The sequence below is a fragment of the Mustela nigripes genome, chromosome 1, assembly GCF_022355385.1.
Source record: "Mustela nigripes isolate SB6536 chromosome 1, MUSNIG.SB6536, whole genome shotgun sequence".
Lineage (NCBI taxonomy): Eukaryota > Metazoa > Chordata > Mammalia > Carnivora > Mustelidae > Mustela > Mustela nigripes.
The window spans coordinates 193245526-193254554 of record NC_081557.1 but is presented as its reverse complement, the minus strand read 5'-3'; the positions used below and the strand labels follow the sequence as shown (position 1 = coordinate 193254554).

The 9029-nt window shown below is 33.2% G+C and overlaps 1 pseudogene; it reads right to left on the bottom strand.

The window, feature by feature from the left end:
* Nucleotides 1-3040: 3040 nt before the first annotated feature.
* On the bottom strand, nucleotides 3041-3546 carry LOC132014585 (large ribosomal subunit protein uL23-like; annotated as a pseudogene).
* Between the last annotated feature and the right edge of the window lie 5483 nt (nucleotides 3547-9029).

Here is a 9029-nt window from a genome sequence, read left to right as displayed (position 1 = left end):
GGGCTAATATCCAAGATCTATAAAGAACTTCTCAAACTCAACAGTCAAAAAACTAGTAACTCAGTCCAAAAATGGGCAGAAGACAGGAACATACAATTTTCCAAAAAAGGTATACAAATGGCTAACAGACACATGAAAAAATGCTCAACATTACTAGCCATTAGGGAAATACAAATCAAAACCATAATGAAATACAACATTGTACCAATTAGAATGGCAAAATTAACGAAACAGGAAACAACAAATGTTGATGAGGATGTGAAGAAAGGGCAACACTCTTACACTGTTGGTGGGAATGCAAGTTGGTACAGCCACTCTAGAAAACAGTATGGAGTTTCCTCAAGATGTTAAGAATAGAGCTACCCTATGACCCAGCAATTGCACTACTGGGTATTTACCCCAAAGATACAGACATAGTGAAAAGAAGGGGCACTTGCAATTCCAATGTTGGTAGCAGCAATGTCCATAATAATCAAACTTTGGAAGGAGCCAAGATGCCCTTCAAAAAATGAATGGATAAAGAAGATGTAGTCCATATACACAATGAAATATTTTTCAGCCATCAGAAATGATGACTTCCCACCATTTGCATCTAAATGGATGGAACTAGAAGGGATTAGGTTAAGTGAAGTAAGTAAAACAGAGGAAGATAATTTTTGTATGGTTTCACTCATATGTGGAAGATACGTAATGGCACAAATGCCAATAGGGAAGGGAGGGAAATCCAAAGATGGAGAAATCAGAGAGGGAGATGAACCATGAGAGACTATGGACCCTGATGAGCACTGGGTATTATAGTTAACTAATGAATTGTTGAACACGGCATCAAGGACTAATTATGTACTATGCAGTGGTTAACTGAACATAATAATTAAAAAATTTAAAAATAATAAATAAATAAATGGTGTTGGGAAATCAGAACTTTGTTCATTTGTAATGGTCCACTGATTATTAAGTTACTATTAAAATAATGTGTTTTAGACTGGGTTAAATAGATGATGGGGACTAAGGATTGCACTTGTCATGATAAACACTGGGTAGAATTGTTGAATCACTATATTGTATACCTGAAACTAATAAAACACTGTACGTTAATGAACTGAAATTAAAATGAAAACAAAAAAATAAGTAAAGATGACTTGCATTGACATAAATCAGATTTTTGAAAATATCTTATGATTTTCCTCCTCCAGTTCTTTATCATTCCCAACTTACAGAAATGTGGGGAGACCGAGTAGTATCAGTTACACGCTCATCCACTATTACTCTTCTCCTATTTCCTCCTTCTAACTCTCAGTGTTGGTATGTCTGATATACATGTGTGTATTATATTAATAATGTTAAATTCAGGTCTTTTCTGTTTCTTAAGAGGCAATAGGTTTTTCTTCATAGAGCTATCATACTAATTATATTAATATATTTATTAATATTGAACAATGAGTGAATTAAATTTCTGGAATAAATCCCAGATTTATGGTCAGGCTATATTACTTTTAATAAGCTAATATTTACCTAAAAGTTTTGCATTTACTATTTTCAGTGAGGACAGTCTGTAGTTTCTTTTTAATGTTGTCTTTATCAGATTTCTTTTTATATTGTCTTTATCAGATTTAGGTATAATCATTTACTTGTTTAAATAAAACAAATTAAGCTATCTTTTTTTCTTTTTTCTCTTCTGTAGAAACTTGTCTGTTTAAACCATTTATATTTTTAAATATCTAAAAATTAACTCTTAAAATTGCTGCCAACTTTTGTTAAAGTTATTTTTCCAAGACATGCATCTAGATTTTAAGTTAATTTGCATAGTTATGTGAAAGACTCATAAGATATTGATATACTCTGTTTAAATGGTTTTCCTTTATTTCAATTTTTATTCTGTAAATATTTGTAATTTATTATTTTTCTGTCGTTACTTATAAGGTAGTGGTTTGCCTATTATGTTGATTTTTTTTCAGTCTATTATCTAAACAAAAATATATGTGTATTATATGTGCATATACATGTTATGGTTATGTATATGCGATATATATTTAGTTACTGCTTTTTTCCTCTCTGTATTAATTTCTGCTTTTATTGATATCCTATCCCTCATTCTGTTTATGTTTACTATGTTTTTCCTACTTATTCTTTTGAGATTTTTTCTATTTATTTTCTTTGTCTTGTTTTTATTGATATGTGTTTATACAGATAACACAATGGTATGGATTTTCTGCTACTCACTGCTTCAGTTTTAACTTATGGATTTTGATACCAAGTGTTTTAATAATTAATTTTAACATAAACACTGTTAGTTGGGTTTGTTTTTCTCTTTCACCAATTTCTCTCTCAGAATTTTTCAATCCCCATGTAGAATGACATTTTGTTCTTTTGATGTAAATTTAACTTCTAGTTTTTTGGACTGTGACCAGAAAATACTATTTGAGCCTATCTACATTTTAGAACTTGAAGTCTTTTCTTTTTTTTTTTTTTTAATCAATACATGTTCAATTTTCTAGAATGTTCCATGTGAGCTTCAGAAGTACATTTTCTATTACTGCCTTGAAAAGATGGTGATGTATCCATTGTATTTGAGTTGTAATATTTTTACTTATTTTTTGCCTACTTAACTGGTCTTCGAATCAATAATATGTTAAAGGCTCCTAATATCTGTGTATTTTAGCCTTTTCTCCTTCCATTTCTTATAGTCTCTGCTTTATCTGGGTACTTTTTGTATTATTGGAAATACAAATATTCAAAATCACTTTGTATTCATTTGAAGTTGAAGCCTTTCCTCTTTTAGTTTCTGTATTTGTTACATGCAGCTCTTTTTTTTTTTTTAAGAGTTTATTTTTAATTTTTATTTGACAGACAGAGATCACAAGTAGGCAGGGAAGCATGCTCCCTGCTGAGCAGAGAGCCAAATGCAGGGCTCAATCCCGGACCCTGAGTTCAGGACCCTAGCAAAAGGCAAAGGCTTTAACCCACTGAGCCACTCAGGTGCCCCGTTACATGCAACTCTTTTTTTTTTTTTTTATCATGAAAAAACTGTATTTAGATTTAGCCAGCTGGACTCAGTTTAGATGATCCCAATTTTTTTGGCAACATCCAAAGCATCATAGTCAGGGGCCAGCCAAACGTATGCCTTCTTCTCTCCATCAGGCCTGATTAAGGTGTTGACCTTGGCTACATCAATGTCATAGAGCTTCTTCACAGCCTGTTTGATCTGGTGCTTGTTGGCCTTGACATCCACAATGAACACAAGTGTGTTGTTGTCTTCTATTTTCTTCATGGCTGACTCAGTAGTCCGGGGGAACTTGATGATGGCATAGTGGTCAAGCTTGTTTCTCCTGGGGGGCTCTTTCGAGGGTATTTGGGTTGCCTTCGGAGAGGCAGAGTCTTGGGTCATGGGAACGTAGGTGATGTGTGGATCTTCTGTGTGTGTGTGTGTGTGTGTGTGTGTGTGTGACTGTGGACGCCTTTCAGCACAGCTTTCTTGGCTTTCAAAGCCTTTGCTTTGGCTTCGGCTTTGGGAGGGGCAGAGGCTTCCTTCTTAGCTTTCTGCGCCATCTTTGTAAAAGGGATTTCCAATGCTCATTTCCAGGGGCTTATAGAGCAGAGCCATGTAACTCTTTATCATAAATTTTACCTTTTACTTTCTAATATACATTTGCCCCCCCCCTTTTTTTTAAAGACTTCCTTAATCATCCTGTTTTCCCTCATTTTGTGCCTTTTATACTAAGTACACAAGTACACTAATCCAACCCCCCACTCCGAGGTCTTTACTGGTTTGGGGAGCTTTAATTTTTTTTTCAACTATGAGGTTCAACTAGTATATGAAATTATTTTATTTTTCCTCCTGTGCTGTCCTCTCTTCTCTAATCTTTTTTTCATTTTGTTAGAACACGTAACATTAATATATAGAATATGTAACATTTAATATAACATTTTGTCTGTTATCTTCTTACTTTGAGTCTTAGATTTATGTTTAAATATATCTATAGCTCACCAATCATTCTTTTACCACATCTTTCTAATAATTCCTTTGTGGCAGTAGGCTGTCTCTTCTATATTCATCAGGAAAACCTCTTTTTTTTTTTTTCATGTTTAAACAGTTTTTTCTATGGCCTTGATATAAATGCCTGACTTGCTTTTTCTTTTCTCGAGCTTCTTGAAAATGTTGCTCACCTTACCATTCTTTCGTTATTGGTTTTAAGGGTTAGGGTTACATCCAAATTCTTTCTGGTAGGTGAGTTTGGATGGAAAGTTCACAGAGAATTTTTTTCCTTTTAATATTAAACTCTATTAATTTACTTGGGTATGCCTAGAAATTGATAACTATGAATCAGTTCACCTAGCTGCATATGGTTAGTGTCAATATATAGATTCAGTTTCTCTTTTTTATCTGGGGGAAGTTTTCTTGGATTATAGTCTTAATTGATTAGTTCTGTTTCATTTATTTATCATATTCTGCATACGTTTTAATTATATCAATGCTGATCTCCTTGGTCTGTCTTTTATCTCCATCACATATCTTCTGATCATCATTTTGTCTATTTTTTATTTTATTTTATTTTTATTTTTATTTTTATTTCTGTTTGTCACTGCATGCTTGTCAATGTGTATTTTATTATATTTTAAAAATGTATTTTGTTTTATTAAATTATTCTCTTTTGAGTCTCTAAAATTTAATCATTTCTCCAAATGATTTTCACTTTTAATTATTTATTTTAATTGATTTGACAGATAGAGATCACAAGTAGGAAGAGAGGCAGGTAGAGAGAGAGGATTTTACTTTTATTTTGATAGAACTCCATCAGCTCTCATGTGACAGCTTCCTGATTTTATAATTTTTGATCTGTGCTTAATTGCAGATAAAATTTATTTACACTTATTTCTATAGACACTTCTTTGAAAATATGTTTCAAGACATTTTTTGTTTTCCTTTTGCTTTCCTTCATGTTTGCTTTATGTGTGTGTTTTGGGGAGACAGATTTTTACCACGGAAATTTATTGTTTGTTTGTTTGTTTTTAAGATTTTGTTTATTTATTTATTTAGTTGACACAGAGAGAGACAGCACAAGCAAGGGGAGCGACAAAGGTAGAGGGAGAAGCAGACTCTATTAAGCAGAGCCTGGTGCGAGGCTCAGAGCCAGAAAGGATCCTAGGATCATGACCTGAGTCAAAGAAAGACACTTAACCAGCTGAGCCACCCAGGTGCCCCTGTTCTTTTCTTTTTCTTCTAGCAAAAGTTTGTTGAGATATTGTTAGCTATTTTCAGTTCATTCTGAAACTCTGTCCAACAAAAGGAAGTTATTCTCTGTAGGCAAGAGTAACAGTTCTGGGTGGTTGACTTGGTGATTTATGATAATGACTTTATTTCTTAGCAAGGCAAGGTGTAATTTCATTATTTTCATCTTTTTAGTGAAGAGAGGGTTGCTTTTCTGATTTTGTGAAACTGCAATGATTCTGTAGGACCTATAGTTTCTACTTCTTTACTCATTTTTTCCCACCCTGCTGCCTAGTTGCAAATGTTCTTTAGCCCCTCTAGGTTGGTTCCCTCTCCCCTGGTAGTGGTCCTCCCCAAGACAGCCTCCTCATAATTAGTATCCTTTCAACTCCTTCCATTCAGTTCTCCAGTAGTCAGCATTCACATGCACCTTATCTCAGAACTGGTCCCTGAATTCCCTCAGGCAAGACTGAACTCTCTCATTCTGAAAATGATTTTATCAATGTGTCATGTTTAGGGTCCTGAGGAATGTTTTTTCCTGTGCAGTCTCTGCCTGATTAGTTATGGGCTCCAGGATGGATCTGATGGTACAGAATGCTTCCCTGTATTTTGTAATACACTTTGTTTCTGAATTCTGCTATAGAACAATGTTGAATTTTGGCTTTATTTTCTCTTTTAGATGATCTGGGTTGGACTATAATTCAGGCAGCAGCCATTAGCCCAGAAGATGCTGAAACATGTGTTTAATTTTTCCAAAAGTTGCCATTTACCTAGAAATAGAATTTACCTCTGCAAGCATAGAAAATATATGACACATGACATATAACTATAGAGTATGTGTATAACTATAGATTACATATATGGTTACATCAGGGGAAATTAAATTTCAGAAAATAAGTTTTTAGAGACCCATAAATGTAAATTTTTTAAAAAGAAACTTAGAAAATCATATTACCAAAGACCAAATCCACCACCTTCCTCAAATTATTAAGTAAATATTATTAAATCAATGTGGTGTACTAATTTACAATTCTTCACATTTTCTCCCCAGGTGTTTCACCTAAAATTTAGAGGTCTTTAGCCAAGTAATGTATAATTATTAGATTTGTATTTTCACTTCTTTTTGTGCCTATAGTCAAATTTTCTACAACTTCTTATATTTATGTAGTTCTGCATTAAAGGAGAATGATAAACACAACATTTAGTGTTTATAAGTCCAATTTAATACAGGAGTTTTATAAATGAGAACACTGCATAACCAAATATAATATTCACAGACAATAAAATATTCTGAAATCAACAGCATGTAAAGAGTAAAAATGAATAAATGCATTAACAAATAGAAATGTTCAAGGGAAGTCCAAAAATGATTCAGGCAATAAAGCTCTACACTAAGTCAATAAATTTGTTTTATTTAAAGTCTGCATGGAACATTCAGCCAACCTCAGAGGATCTCATAAAGACTTGAGGCTAATGGACTATATCACACATTAATGCCGCATGCACAGGCACCTGGCATTCCTACAGACAATGTAGCCAAAGGCCAGTACTCCAGTGGTCTGTAAGGCTAATGTTAGATTTCTAACAATAGGGTAATATCAGCAGGAAGTACAACAATTGGGCAGTCAGAGTAAAAAGCTACAGCTAGCTACAATGAAGTGCATCAGCATGGGACAAACAAACAGAAAATGCTAGAAATGCAAAACCCAAGAAAAGTAAAAAACAAAAGCCGTCTCAAATTACAACCTGTGGCTACTGCTGTGCTATTGTGCAAAACATCACTGTGCACATCACATTGTGCACTCAAATACACACATCCATAATTAAAATTGAAAAGTTCTCTATGTTCAATATTTTGAAGAAAATGACCAAAATATTTTCTACATTTTAAAATTATACCGTAATTCAAAACATTTAATTCCAATTATGAAATAATAGAGGCTCATGATCAGAAATATCAGAAAAGCAAAATTAACCTTAGCTAAAAAAATAACACTCAAATGAGAAAATGTAGTTCGAGGGAGGTATAAAACAAACAAACAGTGGCCAAGTCCTGGGGTAACTCCTGGCTATCAAGAATTTTTTTTTTTTAATTTGTTTGGAAAGAGTCCCAGCAGTGAGAAATAAAATGAGGAAGAGATTTTTAACTCTGTCTTTATCTCACCTTCTCATGGTCTTCAAGGGTCACTATCTGGTCCCATGGTCACTTTGAGATGTATAACAGCATCAACTCTGTAGACCACCAATTGCCCCACAGGTGAGATCACAGCAACTGGAAATCCTGCTGGGCTAAGAAAATGCTAAAAGGCAAAGCAGGTTTGAAGAGCCGGATTAGGCTAGGCGTGCACTCCATCATAGCTGCAGGGCTGGTGACTTACATCCTAACGTCATTTTTCCTTCCAGTATTGTCATTTCAAAGACTTTAAAAAACCAACCCTGAAGAAAGAAGTTGTTGGTGGGGAAACAGCTCACCAGCATATGTCTCAGTCATTCTGGGAAGCCTGTGTCTCTTCTTACAAAAGCTCATCTCTCTCTTCTCATTATAACTCACCAAGAGAGACAAGGCCTAGACTTTGCCCCTCTTTAGGTACACATTACCAGATATGATAACTCCTAACTCCAAGGGGAAATGAGCTCAGAGTCAGTAAGCTCTATCTGTCAGGAACACAGTAACAGTCAAAGGAAGACATTGCATAGTAGAGGAAGCAGAACTCTGAGATAGATCAAGAATACATAATAAAACAAATAATAAATAAATTTTTAAAAAACAGAATAAATATAATCCAAAATCTCAACATGTTAAGAGAAGATATTGATTACACAAAGCAAAAATACCTGTGTACTTTTCTTAAATTACATGCAAAACACACATAGGTACTTATGTTTTATGTTCAAGTATGAATGTGATTTTGTATAAGCCAGTTTTTCTATAGAAGAAGGGGAGACTTTGAATTACCTTTCTTTTCCTTTGCCTCCTCTTGCTCCCAAAATACATTTATATCAAATCACAGACCTATATCCATAGCCCCCTCCAATACATACACACACTGACTTAATGAGTGAGTAGTGACTCACTTAATGAGTCCACATATGGTAGGACTGGGGAGAGAAATTTAAATTTCTCTCTTAAATTTTTTAAAAAATTTCTTCTTAAATACTCTTTAAAATTTTCTTAAATTCTCTTAAATTTTAAATTAAATTTTAAAAAATAATATATTATTCAGAAACCTTTGCATATGTCTTTCTTCATATATAGTAGATATACCACTAAGACAACTAATACTGCCCTAATTTAAACCTTAAACTATATAGAATTTATTTTTGGATAGGATATAAAATGTATATCTATTTTTATTCCTTCGTGGTGAATTTTAAACTATATAATGTCTTATATTACATATTTCACTTTGTATTGAAATAGTGTCTCATGCATTGTTAAGAAAATAATGATGATCTATTTTGTTTCTCTCTTTTATTCCACTATCTGGTGTCTATAAGGGAAGTTTCACCTTGACATTCATAATTTTCATATGATTCTATTGGAATTTTGTGTGCATTTTTAAAATTTCAGGTTACTTTTCCAAATCCAACAAATGGAATTACATTAAATTTACAAATTTATTTTCGTACAATTGGTTTTTTTTTTTCATTTTTAATCAAGTGGAATGACAAATATTGTCTGCCCTTGACTAGGATTATATTTTAAATTAATCAAAATTATGATAGCTTTCTTAATATAAGAATTATACCTTTTAAAAACATTTTTCCTATGTAATGTACACACAAACCTTTTGCCTTGATTTTCAGTGGAACTTTTTCTCTC